The sequence below is a fragment of the Stegostoma tigrinum genome, chromosome 38, assembly GCF_030684315.1.
Source record: "Stegostoma tigrinum isolate sSteTig4 chromosome 38, sSteTig4.hap1, whole genome shotgun sequence".
In the NCBI taxonomy this organism is placed as follows: Eukaryota; Metazoa; Chordata; class Chondrichthyes; order Orectolobiformes; family Stegostomatidae; genus Stegostoma; species Stegostoma tigrinum.
The window spans coordinates 8,956,237-8,973,573 of record NC_081391.1 but is presented as its reverse complement, the minus strand read 5'-3'; the positions used below and the strand labels follow the sequence as shown (position 1 = coordinate 8,973,573).

The following is a 17,337-nucleotide window of genomic DNA, read 5'->3' as shown; positions in this document are numbered from 1 at the left end:
TTAGGAGTCTTAGTTCATGACTCCCTTAAGATTATGTTGAGGTTAAGTTGGCAGTTAGGACGGCAAGTGAATACTAAAAAAAAACCTTTACTCCAGCCCTCTTGAAAACACAGCAGGGACACAGTTGATGCTGTATAAAACTCTGGTCAGACAACATCTGGCGTATTGGGAAAGTTTAGGCCCCATATCATAGGATGGATGTGCTGGGTTTGGAGATCATCCAGAAGAGGTTTACAAGAATGGCCCCTAGATAAACAGCTTCTCGTATTCAGAGTGTATTTAAGACACAGACAGCCAGTTCTTGATGAGAAAGGGGTGAAAAATGGTTACAGGGAGAAAGGAGGAGACTGGGAGTTCAGAACAGCAGAGCAGACTCAAAAAGGGGCTGGAGTGGTCTAATTCTACTCTTGTACCTTCTGGTCCCAATTGAGGTTGAACAACATTTTACATAAGCAGCCACAAAAATTAAGCCAGAGCAGTATCTATTATTTCAAATCTAACATCTCATGAGGGAAAATGTGAAGCCACAATGGGTAAGAACAGATGAGAAAACAGCCTTTGCTCAGCTATGATCTAGTCACACATACTTCACAAAAGACCTGAGCAAATAATCTAGCCTGATACTTTAGTATAAAACTGAAGGATTCCTGCACTTAGTGTTGTCATCTTCCAGATTAATTACTGACATGAATCTGTCCTGTAGGGCGGCCATAATAGATCCCATTGCAGTATTTAAATAAGACCAGCTCAATTTTTCTCTTGTCGCAACAATTATTTAAGCATTGCCAATATGGATGAAATTCACTGATGATTTAGCTCATTAGTGCCTGTAGAATCAAGACAACAAATTGGCAAGTCATCCGACAGTAAGATAACAAATACAAAAGTACTTTGATTGTGAAGGGCTTTGTGATGGATGCTATTAGAAGGTAACCCAAGAACTCAAAAAGAAAAAGTGAATGCGACATGGAGTTCAAAAGGAACGCAGGCTGCATGGGGAGAGCAAGGCAAAAGATAAATTAAGCTTAATTTTGAAAATCTCAAATTTCTAGCACAATAATCAAATAAAATTACGTACTCATACAAACGTAATAGGAGCTCCTAACACAATCTCATTTTATCTTTTCCTTTACAGGAGTTTCTAATATTCATCTTACTTGCAAAAAGGTTAAGCATAATGCTTTAAATCCATTAAAAAAACATTCCAATCCAAACAAACCTAATTTTGAGTTCTGTAGAAGCAGAAGGCTTAATTGCTGTTAGGAGAGGGTAGCATGTTCCTAATGGGATATTTGTACAGAGAACTTTACACAAGACTAAATTGGATCATTACATAAATAACATTCACTGTTAACATTTTCTTCCCCAGGATGTCTATTAACACTAATGTCACTTAATATATTTGCCTACGGGAGAAGGTTACTGGTCTCTCTCGTGGTTAACAGATTGTTTTTGGAGACTGTTGCATAACATGGATTTTTAATAATGCTACAGTGAAGGACAAGTTAGGCTGTACATTAAAATAACAGCTAATTAAACTATATAGAAACAAGAGAGCACTTTTAAATCGGCTCAAAGCCACTTATTCCCAAGTGAAGCATATTTATACACTAATGAGTGGCTCAGCTGCATACATTTTTTTTTACATTCTGGTAAATAGTTTTAATCTCTCCATTTGATCTTTTATTTTACACTGACCACTACTTATAACTTTGTTAAAATTCAATTTGTTGGGATTTGTGACCACAGGTTTGCTTGACATCTACTCAAATTACTATTATTTCTCCCATTGCTTGGTTCAAAAATCACTGAAACCGTTTTCTTATTCCTGTTGGAGACGATTTACACTGCATCAGATGTTGACATTAACCACCACCCAGCACAAATACTGCTCTACCCATCTGCTAAACTCACTGCTTTAGCTGAAGTGAAGATGGCTCGTAAACCTCTTCCGCTCCTCCTTTTCCCAACTGAATTTCAGCTATAAACATCTTCTCCCTGCCCTCCCTGCTCAAACTTCAAACATTGAACTTGATGAAGTTCACCAGCAGCAGCAATCCCTTGCAACAAGGGAAACTCTCTTCTACTCTTAGGCGGAGTCCATAGGGGGCCAATGCGGCTTGAACAAACTGAGCCACATTTGGAGCAGAAGGTGGTTGTGGGAAGGGCTGGATGTGGCATTGGTGGGGCAGTACATTCCTTACACTGTTTTCACCCAGCTTCTGCTTTATTTCCCTGATGCCGGGTCTGGAGGTGGTCAATGCCTTCCTGGATGCTCCTCCTCCACTGTGATTTCTTGGGAGTCATTGGCCCAAGTGTTGGTGGAATGCCCGCTTGGGAAGTCTTGTGTTGGTCATGGGGACAGTGTGCCCAGCTCATTGTAGCCAATCAAGGGTGGTCAGTCCCTCGATGGAAGAGAGATTGGCCTTAGCAAGGACACTGGTGTTAGTGTGTGTCTTCCCAGTGGATTCATAGGATCTTATATAGGCATTGGTGGCACCATTCCAGCACCAAATATTTGCTGTAGACAAGCCATGTCTCAGACCCAATTTTTTTTTTGGGGGGGGGGGGGGGGGGGGTGCGCGCGGACAAGAGACCAGAGCTATGACTTTGGCGTTTAACCGGATGTCAGCATCCTTGACCATTTTCCTCAGGCAACTGCACTCGCACACTGGAGGCAGTGCTGGATCTCTTCAATAACTGCTGCTTCAGTCACAGGACATCCAAGGTGCATTGGAAGTGGCCAATGTTCTCCAAGGCCACACCATGGACCTTGATGTTCAGGGGGTTCACTCTGCAATTCTGAGCCAAGTTGGTGGAGGACCTTTGTTTAACTGATGCTCGGGAGAAGACCCTTGCTTTCATACAAGAAAAATATGTTGACAGTCTGGAGTTTGTCCTCGAGTTTGCATGTACGCAAACACCATTCACGTACTACAGCTTGACAACACTGATTGAGATGACTTTAGTTTTGCCTTGAAAGCAGCACTAGGCTGAATAGTTTCCCCGCAGATTCTGTAGGTCAACTCCACTCCAGCAGGGAGCTTATTGGCAGTGAGCTGAAGCACTGCAGTAAGGTAAATCCAGACCAGCGGTGGGGTGAAATCGCAACTGTGCTTGACACTGGTCTGAATGGGGAATGAGTCATTTGTCAGGACCACAACTTCCATATCACTGTGGAACAGGCAAAGGATGGTGATAAAACTTACTCATGCAACCAAAGTGGACAAGGACGCTCTATGATGCTTCCTGGTTGACTGTGTCAAATGTCTTTGTAACATCACAGGCATGCGGTACAGCAGGTTCTTTTCTCTTCTTTTCTCACATAGTGAAATGTATATCCGTTGTGCCCCTCCATGGTCGGAAGATGCACTACAATTCCAGGAGCAGTTCCTCAGCCACAGGGAAGAGATGGTCAAGGACAATCTTGATGACTTCTCACAACGTTAACAGAAATTCTCTTGTAATTACCACAGTTGGACTTGTTAACTCTTGAAAATGCTCCGGACTGCGGCATCTCAAAGCTCTCCCAGGATGCTCTCCTCTTTCCAGATAAGGCCTCTCCTACACTCTCAGCTCCCAGAATAGAGGTCTGAACACTGCTCCTCCTTTTCATTTAAATTACATTACAGAGCACTTTAGATGTTAACTTCTCAAATAATGAAACAAATGTAATTTTCACATATTAATGTTCAGTTTCACTGCCTAACGTCCCAAAGAGATTAAGAAAACACACATTTACTTCCTTCCCCAAAGAGGGAGACAAATACTATATACTGTGCTCCAGATATGATCAATGCCCAGTATAACAAAGCCCCTTTATTTTTGCTTTCAATTTACAATGCAATAATCATGAATATTCTATTTGCTTTCCCAATTACCTGCTGTGCCTGGCTAACATTGAAATTCAATTTGGGATCCCCGAATCCTCTGCAATCTTTCACCATTAAGATAGCAATTTTTTTTATTCTTCCTACTAAAATAGGCCATTGTGCTGTATTATGTTTTGTTTTCTCAGCTGTTTACCCACTCACCTAACTGATCTCTCCTTGCAGACCCCTCATGTTCTCTTCACAACTTACTGACCTATCTTTGTGTCATCAGCACATTTGGTAACTATATCTTCAGGTCTTCATCCAACTCTTCAACAAGTTGTTCAAAACCGAGCATAAAAACAAACCTCTGCTCCTGGTAGAGAGCACGGTGGCACACTAGTAGTTTCTTGACAGTAGAAAATTACCTATTTATGCCTGATGTTTCCTGATGTCAACTAATACTTTTGTTGGTCAATACAAAGAAAATATAGCCTATTTTCCAGTGTCAAAGCATACAGCTTTAAGAAACTAATTGCCTAAAAAAAATTTGTGAATTCCTTATTAAGGATATTACTGCCCATCTGATATTTTCTAGTCTGCATGCAAGAATTAAAATCCCTGACAATGGCTAGATGTTTCAGACAAACTTCCATTCTTTGATATTCCATCTTGCTATGTGGCTATTATTCAGTGACCAACCCATTCCCACAAGTGAGTCCTGGCCTTTATCATCCCTCCTCTCTACTCAAACTGCTTCAATATCCTGGTTTCCTGAATTTAGGCCATCCAGCTGTATTCTGCAAGTATCACCTTTAAAATCAACTGAACCATTCTTTCATCTTTACCTAGCTTTGTCTTGTTTAACTGCCACCTACCCTTCAATATTCCGATCCAAAAAAAATTATTTAATTCTACAGCCATGTCTCTATAGCGTCCATTAGCCCAAAGTTTGTACTTGATTAAGTGTTCGTCTGTTGCATTTTGAATGCTTAATATGCAGATACAGCCTCAGGTTTTCCCCTTTAATTAATTTCATAATGCCTAATCTTAGCTGTTGATTTACTGTTAGATCTGCACTTTGTCCGTTCCTGTCCCGTTTATCATTTCCCATACTAATACCTCATCTTGCTTTGTCAAAAATTGGATTTTCCACCCCTTCACAAATTTGATTCCTTGTTCTCATTACATAATTTGAGACCTTCAACTTCTCTAGCTACATGGCTTGCAAAAACACCAGTCTTAGCGTACTTTCAATGTAGATAAACCCACTAGTACAGACTTCACTTTTCCCAGCCAATGCCTCAAAAACAGAACTCAACTTCTCCCTCAATCTTTCAGCCATGTATTCAGCTCTTAATCTTATGTCAATTTGTACATGGTTTGGGTAATTACCCGGGATTACCACTTGAGATTTTACTTCTTAAATTTACTACCTAGCTTCATGTACTGAAGTTTCAGAATCCTTCCTATGCCAGTTTTACCTACATAGATCCTCCTCTTGCCATTCTTTTGCTCAGAGCTGGAGCAGATGCAAAGCATCTCTGGATTCATGTGCTTTGCTTCAGAGAACAGCAGCAATCCCTTTTAGTAAGCTGTCTGCTATCATCACCATGTGACAATACTGCCAATGGCCTCTGCTCCCAGATAGGAAAGATGACTTGAGGCTGTCGTCTTTTCTCTACTTCCCAAGTAGGAAAGCTGATGCTCCAACCCCAGGCTCCATTGGACTGCTTCTGCTCCACTCCCAGGTAGGAAAAGCTGCCTTTCAATCCCTGGGCTATATTTATTCTGGTCACAAGTAGGAAGTGTCACATCAGAAAGCAAAATTTGTGGAAAATAACTACTAATATATTTACCATGGTGGTAAAAAGACCTGTAATTCCTCTCACCCCTAAAATTGAAAGAGGGAGTCACTACCTTTAATCAAGACTGAACCTAAAACAATTGTTTCCCCGAGTGAGATCCGCTTAGCTCAGAAGTTTCTCTGGAAGCTTGGTTAAAAATATTTGAAATCAGAGTGGAGAGGATAGAATCACACATAGATAATCACTAGTACAAAGGAGGAAGAGAGTAGGAGGAGGAATCTAAAGGAATCCAAAATAACGACTAGTGGTGGTGACAGTGATATTGTCACTAAACTGGTAATCCAGAGTCCCAAGTTAGTGTTCTGTAAAGATGGGATCAAACCCACCACGGTAGATGGAAAATTGGAATTGGACAAATCTAGTTTAATGGTTGCATGGTAACCATTAAGAGTTGTTGGAACAAATCATCTGGTTCTAGATAAGGAAATCTTCAGTCTTTACCTGGTCTGACCTAATTGTGACTCCAAATCCATAGCAATGTCACTTACTTGCAAATGACTCCATGCCATTCAGTTCGAGGGCAAATAAGGATGGACAACAAATGCTGGCTTTGCCAGCAACAGCCAGAATCCCAATGAAAGACAGATCTGCATATTCACTCAGTTACAGTTGAAGCCAAATTGGAAAAGCAGCCAGAATTGTGGTGACCTTGAAATGGTCAATTCTGAGCTGAGCAATATTACTGTTTGTAAATCATGTTTTTAATTTTCAGACCCCATGCCAAATTTATTTTTAAAATCAAGAGATCATAGAATTATGGATTCCCTACACTGTGGAAGCAGGCCATTCAGCCCAGCAAGTCCATACCGACCTTCCAAAGAGCACCCCATCCAGACCCACTCCCCTACACCTGCATTTCCCATGTCTAACCCATCTAACCTAAACATCCCTGAACACTATGGGCAATTTCGCACAGCCAATTCACCCATGCTACACATCTCTGGACTGTGGGAGGAAACTCACGCAGACATGGGGAGAACGTACAAACTCCACACAGACACAGTCACCAGAGGCTGGAATCAAACCTGAATCCCTGGCACTGAGGCTGTAGTGCTAATCAGTGAGCCATCAGGTCGTATGTTTTACTGCATACTACCTTTCTAACAGCAGACTCAAATGTACTTTGGGTGTGGTTAAATCGGTTAAAGCATTAAATTCTCAGCGGATTACATAACTTGATCCAACATTCATAATTCATTTGTGTACTGCCATGAGAACAAAGTCAACTTCAGAAGTAGTAAGGCTGGATACTCAAATGGTTACTCACCTGTATGATGAGAGAAGCTTCATTGTGCCTTACTGACTTTAGAAAATTACTGGTCAATCAGCACTGACAGGGGAGGTTAACACTCGCTTTTTTAAAAGAAAGCTAGCCGATCACTGATACACTACTTACCCTCAAAAAGCTTATTCATTCTCAAAACAGAAGTTCTGAAATTTTGTATTCAGTACATGAGGGGGATTTACAGGAATTATTACTGGATAATGTTGTTTATAGAATCAGTGATTTATTTAATTGTAAATACGGGCCTCAGAACTGAACATATACTGTTACTAGCGAATTTTGAGAAGATTTGTAGCTCAGGTTGAGGTTCTGGATGTGAGTTGGCTTGCTGAGCTGGAATATCTGAAAACTAACCTTCCAGGTCAGCGAGCAAACTCACATCCATATACTGTTACATTAGTATTAGCTATATCACAAAAGGTATTTGTAAATCTCACCATTTTATTGGTTTAGAATAGAAGTTGTAAGATGGTCAGAATACTAAATTACAAATCAAACTTCTGCTGAAATTTGGTACACACACTGCATTGGTCAGTAATTTTCCATTACTTTGGACTATTTATGCTTTCTGCGAAAAGTTGATTTATTTGGCTTCAATTCTCGCTTAGAGACTCTATTTTCGTACATTTGACTTTAAAAAGGCAGACGAAATAAGCTTAGCTCCTTGATAAGACTAACAGTTAAACAGCCTTAATAAAAAAGGCAGCCAACATGATTACTCACTAGGTGAGGAAATACATAATGAAATTTAAAGCGAAATCCATATCCCCTTCAATTAGGTAATTCCGTAAATGTCTCACCAGTTTACTATTTGCAAAAAGATGGTGCTAATACAAAATGTCTACATATGTATAGTCGTACACCATGTATTCTATTATCAGTCCTCTTTCCTTATATGCTAAAATTAGTCAATAAAGTCTCAGTACTACAAGGCAAGACAAAATACAACAGGTGTTTAATCAACTCTTAAATCAGTCGTGCACTGACAGATTTTGCTCAACTCCACAGCATGCCTTGCAACTCCAGTTGCTTACTCACACAGCTCAGCTGCACTTCTGCTGCCCCAGGCAGCAGCTCCCTTGGTTTCTAGGAGACGCGTGACAGTTGCTTGGTAACCGGGCTAATAATTTAACTCAAAACAGGCAAAGCCTGGCAAAATGCCAGTGCTGAATAACAACAGATACACAGAACGGGAAGCTAACTGGAAACACCAGCAATGCATTTTTATGTGCAGCTTCCAGCGTAAATGATAGGAGTTGATTTTTATAAAATTGTTTGTTTTGGAATCCAAGTTGACTTTTGCTACGCCCAGATTAGGAGCAAGTTTGAAAATACAAGTAGATGTGTCAAGTAAATTCTATTAGGAAGTTCTGTATAATTCATTTCCTTACCAACTTCCCAATAGTTTACAATAATTACAAGACACCAGAAAATGTGGTTTGGGTTCAGGCAACAAGACTTATTTAAACTCTGGTCTTCCAGAAAATACATGAAAAGGAAATCTAAGTAAGAAACTACACACAAGTTGGCTTAAGACACGTAGGGAAAAATCATGGAATCTTCTATTGAAGGAAGTAACAAACAGGGCACAAAGAAAATCTCAATGCAATCAAGCAGACTTAACATGATTTTTTGAAAGGAAGAAAACATTTTACTAAAATTAAAGTTCTCTGGAGGGAATACAAACAGTATGGATAAAGGGAAACCTGTAGATGTCATGTAAATCAGCACCGACAAGGTGTCACCATGTTACCACACAAAATAAGCACTCATGGTGTTGGGGGTAATGTTACTGTGGATTGGTTGGCTAGCAAGAAAATGGATAGCAGGCATAAAATGGGTTATTCTCCAGCAGGCAAGGTACAAGAGTGGAGTGCCATAGATATTGGTATTTGGGTCTCAACTATTTTACAATATACAGTGAGTGGAAGAAGATTGAATGAGTACATGGTTTCTAAATTTGCCATTAATAATACGAAGAAAATAAAATTCTAAAGTGGTTACAAGGAATCTGCAAAAGATATAGATACGTCAAGTGAGTGGGCAGAAATTTGACATATGCAAGGTATGGGGAAAATGAACTGGTCCACACTGGAAGACTGGAAACGCAGCACCAGACAGACACAGCAGAATTCTGTGGAGCAGAGGCACCTAATATCCTGGAACACAAGTGACAAATTTAGCTTGTATGTAAAGCGAGAGATCAGGGAGACAAATGAAATGCTGCCATTTATTGCAAGTGGAATGGAATCCAAGAGTCAGTGATGCTTTGCCACAGTTGTAAGGACATTGGCCACATCACATTTAGAAAGAACGGCAGGAAGGTGCAGTCAAGGCCACAAGCAGATCAATCATGATCAGACTGGGCTTTGAGCCAAATTAACCATTCTGGGCCCAATTTGTATGTATGTATTTCCATTTGGAATTTTGGATGCCTGCAAGTTTGAAATAAGCCAAATTTGAGCAAAGTCATCTCTGACGTGGATAAAATTGAAAATCAGAACATTCCCAATAACCATTACTTGATTTCAGTAATGAGATAATAAGCTTCACAATACACAGCTTTTCATGAACAGAATTTAACTTGCAAAAGCACAAAATAAAACATTTCAATCAAGTCACTGTTTTATATTCTAATTTTTAGGCAAATTTAAACTGGTACTTCTTTTTAAAAATGGAAAACCTGAGAACATCGCACACACTTCAATATTTCACTTTAGTGAGCTGCCTCTCTCAACCATCACCCCCACCAAACCCTTGTTTTTGAATAGTATAAATTCCCAGAACAAAGAAAATTTGAAAAAAAAAGAGATACTCAATAGATTGACTAATATAAATTACAACTGGAAATATGTGTCTGCCAAGCAGTTGGCATTCAAATCACACTCCCCAGGAGTCTCTTTCAAAGACACATGCCTCCTCTGAGCTATTCAGTATCTCTCAAAATCAACAGAATCCTTTGTTAAAGCAACGCAGATAGTTGCGTGGAGCATAATAAAGTTACCTCCATTTCATTCATCTTGATGAGCTCAAATTACCAAAATGCATAGACCCAGCATTGTGTGTAGAAGGAAAAGTTATTATCCCTTTTATCTTATCCCACCCAAAAAAGGGAGATTCCTTTTCCAAAATTTCAGCAAATGCAGTTTATTTTCTCCTTACAAATACCCAACAGATTGTCCCAATTCTTCTCTCCATTTCCCATTTTGTTAAGCAAGATGTTTTGTTTTCCCATTAGCCTCACCATGGTGTGAGGAAAATTGCAAGAATTGCTAAAGACTTCATTCATTACAAATCTTCCCCACTCCAGACACCACTGTTCAAAGCACTGCATGTGTCAGCATAGCATCACACCAGCAAAAGTCTGCTTTGAATTGCAACGTGGTCATTAATAATCCTGTACAACATGAAGAAAAGCAAAAAAGCATTGGGAGAAGGAAAGTTTGAAATACAATTATATACTGCAAATCAAAGTATCAAGGCAGTGGAAATTAGACTGGAGATGATTGAGTCTTTTGACTCAGTTTATCACTTGTTGAATCTCCGACGCAGCCATCTTTAAGATTTTCTGTACTTTATCATTTAAATCTGTGCTTCCCAAACTATATCCAGTGGCCCAACTGAGCTCAAAAATCATTCAATTCCCTCAGTTAGAACAGAACTGGTTTAAACTTACTACACAATATAGCTATTGCCTCAGGTTTCACAACCCCAATACTTCAGCTAGTGGGGGTGTTCATTTTGGGAAACTGTGATTTAACTCATGCAGAAATATTTGGTCCAGTCACAGCCAAGCAGTGGACCAAAGAACATTTTGATTCTCTGTACGGCATTTTGAAAACAAGGAACTTTGTTATGGTTCTAAACTCTGAAGAGCTCACAGCATTTTACACAGCAAATTCTGAGCTGATTTTGCAACTGTTTAATACAACCGTTTCTCTAACATAGGAGTCCTGGTTTGGTGGGGAAGTTGTGGGGGGGGGGGCAGTGCATCATAAAAGATTAGTGTAGCATTTCATTTGATCACAACATTAACAATGTCCTCCACTACTACAAGACAAGCAAAATAAAGTTTATAGCCTTTAAACAACTTTGAAGTTGGTTGAGGTTGAGAATTGGCTTTAAACAAGAAAAATATAACACCCAACATGAGGATTTCATTTTTTAAAAAGTGTCTCAACATACTATTAAGCTTTTACCATCTTTCAGGTAACAACAAAAGATGTAACAGTCCCAGGGAGGTTAAACTGCACTCAAACCTTCCCTTTGTCCAAGACTGGCCGCTGCATCATTGGTATACCTCAAGCTTGATCAAATATTTTTAGTACAATCCAACAATAACTTTTGTAGGAAGTCAGATGGGAAATTTTTAAGTTAAAACACAATTCAAAGATGATCAGAAGCAGTAACTGAAAACCAGAGAGACAGAGTCAGAGTCAAGAAGAAAAATACCCACAAATAACTATCATTACAAATTTCTGCAGGACAGCACTTTCCAAAGTTTAGTCAATGGTGAAGGATACACTTGTTGGCACAAACTTAATTTTAGAACTGCTTAAATTTTGTTTGGCACAATTTATTGATTGGCATTTGACAATTATGGGAGGAGAATGTTGCAAAATTCAGGCATTTTAAACAGAGGTTATTTCATATAAACTGACAGCAACTTTGAGAGTCTAGACGCAGAGTAACATTAGTTCAAAAAAATTGCTTACAGTGATTGTACACTCTTCCCTCTTTTCCTAAAAGGTTGTACTATTGAAGATTCCTCCAGAAATTAAAAATCCAAGCAGTGAATTGACATAATGTGTATGCCTATACCATTAGTCCCGTTGTAAAATTCCTCCAAAAATGTCTTGATTAATGAAGTGTGACTGTGTTAACAGCTTAAATTTAGTAATTTCAACAAAACACCCTCACTAGCCCTGAAAAGGTCGCTTTATTTTTAGAGAATTCAACCCTTATTTACGATAAATATCAAACTTGTGGAATTTTTGTTAAGTCCGTTATAATCCGATTTCAATTATTGATTACCTGAAAATAACAATGAAAAATGAAAAGTAAATCACTGGTCTTGGTTTTGATATCTGTAATAATATTTTAATATGACCGGTTACTTACCCTGTTGCTGGACATCTGAAGATTTCCTCGAATCACATCAGATTGTGACTACTTGACAGGAAAAAGAAAAATCCATGGGGTATGGATTATTAATTCCTTGTGGCAGTAGTAAATGACACCATTCTTTGGCACCTTATTGCAAAGAAAAAGAGCTCTATCTACATCTGAAATATGAAGTCACAGGATGTGGTCTCTGAACTCAGATTATTGGAGAACAAATACAAATACAATGACTAATAACAGATCTCCAAATGGTGTTGTTCTTGCTAGATTAAGGTTCTCACTTTTTTTGTAATGAGAGAAATATTTTATCATAAATGGCAAACAAGTTCTTTCCAGCAGATAAAATAATACTTGTGGGGAGGGGGTAGGAATGCTGAGAAAAGAAAGAACAGCAAGTTACAAGTACACAAAACTTTGCAGATAAGGTGTGGTTCATTTATTTGTGGGGCAGTTTCTCAAAAGAATATTCATGATCATCAATAGTAAAGTGCCTGACATTAAGGATAGTGCTCATTTACGTTAGTGTTAAGAGCACTTTTCATTCACTGGGGAACTGCAACAATTTGTAAACTTTCAGACTTAAAGGCATATTTGTCTTTGTCCTGATTACTGGTTAACAATCATTACCAAAAATATATACACAAGAATCAATATCTTTCCAGAGCCAATTCAAGCCTAGTTGGTCCATGTCATCAGTGTCACTTTTATATATTTGCATTGTAGTCAGTCAATGTCAATGTCAATGTCAGAGCAGTTTTGAAGCTTCCTCCAATTGGACTTTTACATTAAAAATTTATTTCACTTGTTCTAAAACGGAACTGATGATTTCCAGTGGAAAGAGCAATGCTGGACCCTTTGCTAGAGGTTACTTTCACATCTGTTCCAATAGAAAGTCAAACAGCATAAAAATATGATTCCCTAAACTCCTCAATGGGTGTCACACTCAAGTAAAACTGCAAAATGTGTTATTGCAAATAACCAGACTGAAAATTTCTTGCATTACTATCATCAGTATTCAGTCTTAAAATTAAGACTACACAGTTAAGCAAAAACCCAGACTAATCGCTGCAAAATCTGTAAAATGGCAACAACTTAAATGCAATATTATATAATAAAACAAACAGTATATCAAAAGTAGACAAATATGCCTATCACAGATCATTTCACAATGGAAAAGAATTTGACATGACTGTAAAATTCAATGCCTTCAGTTGCTTGCATTTTTAAGTGCAAGTGGAAATACACAACTGCAGCCTTGTGTATGGAAGCACAGACATTTGCATGAATCAGTGAAGTATGAATAATTGTCCATAAAAATCAAGTTATAACACGGTCTCTGCTACCACCTCTACAGTGCACTCATTTCAATGAGGAAAGATGTTTCCACAAACTTTATCTTCTTGTCAGTGGCAAGAAAAACACTGTTGCCCATCCCGAATTGGTCTTGATCTGAATAGCTTGCCAGGACATTTCAGAGAACAATTTAGAGTCACAGACCCACACTGCTTCTCCAATGGACACTAACGAACCAGATAGGTTATTATGACAGTCAAGAATGGTGTTATGACTACCATTATGAAGACTTACTTAGATACAGTTAATTGGATTTGATTCCTCCTGCTGACATGAAGTGACTCAAACCCAAGTCTCAGAGCATTAGACTGGGCTTCTGAACTACTAGTCCAAAACAATTATCACTGTTACCATCCTGGCATCTTTTGTGACCCCAAGACACTTCCAGTCAACTGAGGTATTTAGATCCCATGTCAATTAAGCTCCTGTCTTGATGTCATTGGATCATTACAATAACATCAACTATAAATATATCTGCTAAAAAAGTAACATGGTTTATTATCTCTCTACAGCACACAGCAGTTAGCCTTCAATGACTGTACAACTAAGTGTAGAACTTTTGTTATATTACTAAAAAGCCAAGTAATACAGCACACAAATTCAAAATTGATTTCTCAATTATTCTAAAAATTTAAAAACCAATTCAGAAGTCAAAAATTTATAGCATAGCTCAAATCAATGTCTGATCAAAGTATTTCTTTAATACTGACTTTTAAGCCATTACAAAAGAAATGTTTTACATTGTCTCTCCCCCCCCCCCCCCCCCCCCCCGCCACCCCAGAGACAAGGAATACAATTACTTTTAAAATAGTAAAGCCAAATGTTTTTGATGGGACATAATAGCATTAATAATCTAGAACAAAACAACAGGTAAAAAACACTACAGAGCAGTCAGTGGTACAGAAAGATAATATTTTCCCAGAAATCTCTAAAGCAAAAAAAGTGCGTGGAGAAAAAAGACTTTTCATCCATTTATTACTTCAGCCTATTATCTTGATTAATACTCCACATCACCATGACTTTATAATTGTTTGACAGTCACCTGTTAAATAAGGAACACTAGGCAGACAGGCCTGCTTATTGTCTGCATTAACATGTGTTAATAATTCAAGCTGTATTACAGACATAGTTGCCCATAATCAAGTGACCATCTATTAATATGGCAATAAAGACAGTTTCCAACAAAAACAACAATACACTCGTGAATAACTCCAAAAAGATTCTAACTCTATTCATGGAGCTCTTGAATACAATGCCCTCTGCATCACTGATACTCAAGGATGCTCACAGATTTAGCAACTCAAGCTTCAATAAGGCAGTGTAAAATGAAAGGTTATAAATGCAAGATAGATAAATAGTTATGCTCGAACATTTTAAGGTTACTAGTAAGGTAAAAGCCCCAAAATAAAAACTGTATTGGCATTATTAGGTGTTTCGATCACAATTCAATCTAGAATGATCTCAAACACAGTTCGTATCTATATGAATGAAAAAACATTTTAGCCTAATTTTGTTGGCGGTAGGCAAGGCAGTGATTAACAAATGAACGTGAAGGAAGGGTGAAAGAAAATCAACACCTAGTACATTTTAAAACTTGCACGTGGCTGTGTTAGAAAAATATTGGCTTTAAAACGAGATATTAAAATTCCCTGTGAAATTTCAAACCAAAAATGTCAAAATGTTGAAAGGCAGCCAGTCGAAAACAGAGTCACCTTAAAAATGTAACAAGTGGAAAATAACAGACTTTGTTCTAACTGAATTCAAACTGGCATTTTGGCATATTTGTTTCATAAAATCATGCAACAGATGAAATGCATATCAAAATAAATACTGTATGGAAAAACTCAAATGAGAAGATCCTGGAACCCTGAGAGAAGCTGCAGTACTGAAGACTGTGATGATGATCCTGGTACTAGCATAAACATCATGCGAACAATGTGTTTGGTCAACAAAAGTTTCAAAAATTTACTAACCCAAACATTACTTAGAACACTGGTTTAAATATTAATAATATTGCATTGGCAAGGAGGTCCAAAACATTTAAACATAAGCTTAAAAATGTCTGACCTAAACAACATGAATTGGCTCTACTGCCACACATGTCCCCACCCCTTCCCACCATGCATGGCTGCAAAATTTAACATTTTAGGGGAGACAGAAAGCAAACTATTCCACATGTTTTACTTGGCATTCTCTGCAATCTGGAAATCCTTTCACCTAAAATAAATTACTTGCAATTACCGAATAGCCCATCCCTCTCCTGTACTCCCATCATCCCGTATATAATTCCAGCATTCATGTTCTGTGACAAATTGAAACTATACCAACAATTCCATTATTCCCCTCCCTGCAAACCAAAAAGATAAATATTTCTGAAAATGGCCACATTTGTTACTTACCAAGAAGTAATAAAGTGTGCACATCCCTCTAGTTGAAAATAGGGTAAGTCTTACGAACATCACATTAACGTTCAACCATATTAACCGGTCTTCAATCGACTTTAAACAGTCCTGAATGCTACGATTTTGCTTAAGTAGGTCCTGAATCTCCACTTAGCAGCCATTTTTGTTCCTTTTGACGGTGACCATTTTACACAGGTTCTAGTGCACTAAATATAAAACAATTGTTTTCCAAGAAATATAGCATTTCTAATTTAAGACAACACACAGTAAAACAAACTAGTAGATTACGTTTTTGAAGTTGTTTGTACCCGAGATTAGCAAGGGGTGGGGGGAGTGGGGTGGGAAAAAAAACAAAAAAAAAAAAATTGTTCAATTAGGAATTGGAGTGGCTAAGGAGGTGGAGAGCTAGAGAAGAAAGAAAGTGTGCAAGATTGAAAACACCAAAATTTTTCTGATAAAATATTTAATTCTGCTTACCTGGCAAAAAAGTTATGAAATATTTGTATTTCCACAAATAAAGCACAGGAACTAGCCTCAGACATTTTAACAAGAGGGAGAACAGCCACAACAACTGTCAGCCATTTTGAGGTTGCAAAGGCACAGGCAATTAAGGTTACTACAGTTTCATCCCACCTCAAACAAAAACAATTTCTTCCTTGTACAAAGAACAGTTAGAACATGGTTTCCTGCCCTGCAGTGCCAGTCCACAATGAGTTATTTTAGCTGGTGGGTGTGTGGGGGTGTGGTGTGTGCGGTGTATGTGTAAAATATTCTTTGTCTGCTACAGTCAGATAGCTGCAAGCGCACAACCACAGTAACAACAAGACTTACCAGCAGACAGCAAGCTCTGATTGTTGGATATGCAACTACAGTATAGCAGATGTGTCTGGAGGCGGCCCCTCACCAACGTCAACTGTCTATCAGTCATGCTATCAGGCAATTAGCGAACAGGATTCAATAGTACAAGTTTGCATGCTGCTTCATAGGAATCCAGGCCAGAGATTCCAGGCTGCCAGTGCAAGCCAGGCGGCTGTTGAAACCAGCAGGCACCAGAAGGAGGGGGAAGGGCAGGAAAACACAAAAGAAGCCCCACTTCAAGAACATACTAGAGGAAATTGCCAGAATGTAAAATGTGCCCCTTAGATTAAGCCCCAAAACCCACAATTTGAATTTATATCCATGTGATTCACATCCAAGGAGTTGTAAATCACCCTTTTCTCTAACCAATTTAAAAGTCACTTCAAACCAAATAAACACCCAAGTTTTTAAAAAAACCCTAAAAAGATTGAACAAACTTGAGATTAGTATTCTGAGTTCCCTTAGAAATACATATCTGAAAAAAACTCAGAACAAATTAGTTCTATAAAACAGGTATGTAATATTTTAACTCCATTTTCATAGCACTGAAAATATCCAACATCCGAAACCTAAGTTAAAGCACTTTCATTACAAATACATCTATGATAATGTGATCTATTGAAACTAGAAAATAT

General features: G+C 38.3%; 1 protein-coding gene across 1 annotated transcript in view; it reads right to left on the bottom strand.

The window, feature by feature from the left end:
* LOC125447149 (activating transcription factor 7-interacting protein 1-like) overlaps nucleotides 1-17,337 on the bottom strand; it is a 174,949-nt gene that overhangs the window by 140,702 nt on the left and 16,910 nt on the right. The window contains exon 2 of the mRNA XM_048521327.2: nucleotides 15,842-16,050. The gene's annotated coding sequence lies outside the window, so the exon portion shown is untranslated. The remainder of the gene's footprint in view (nucleotides 1-15,841; nucleotides 16,051-17,337) is intronic.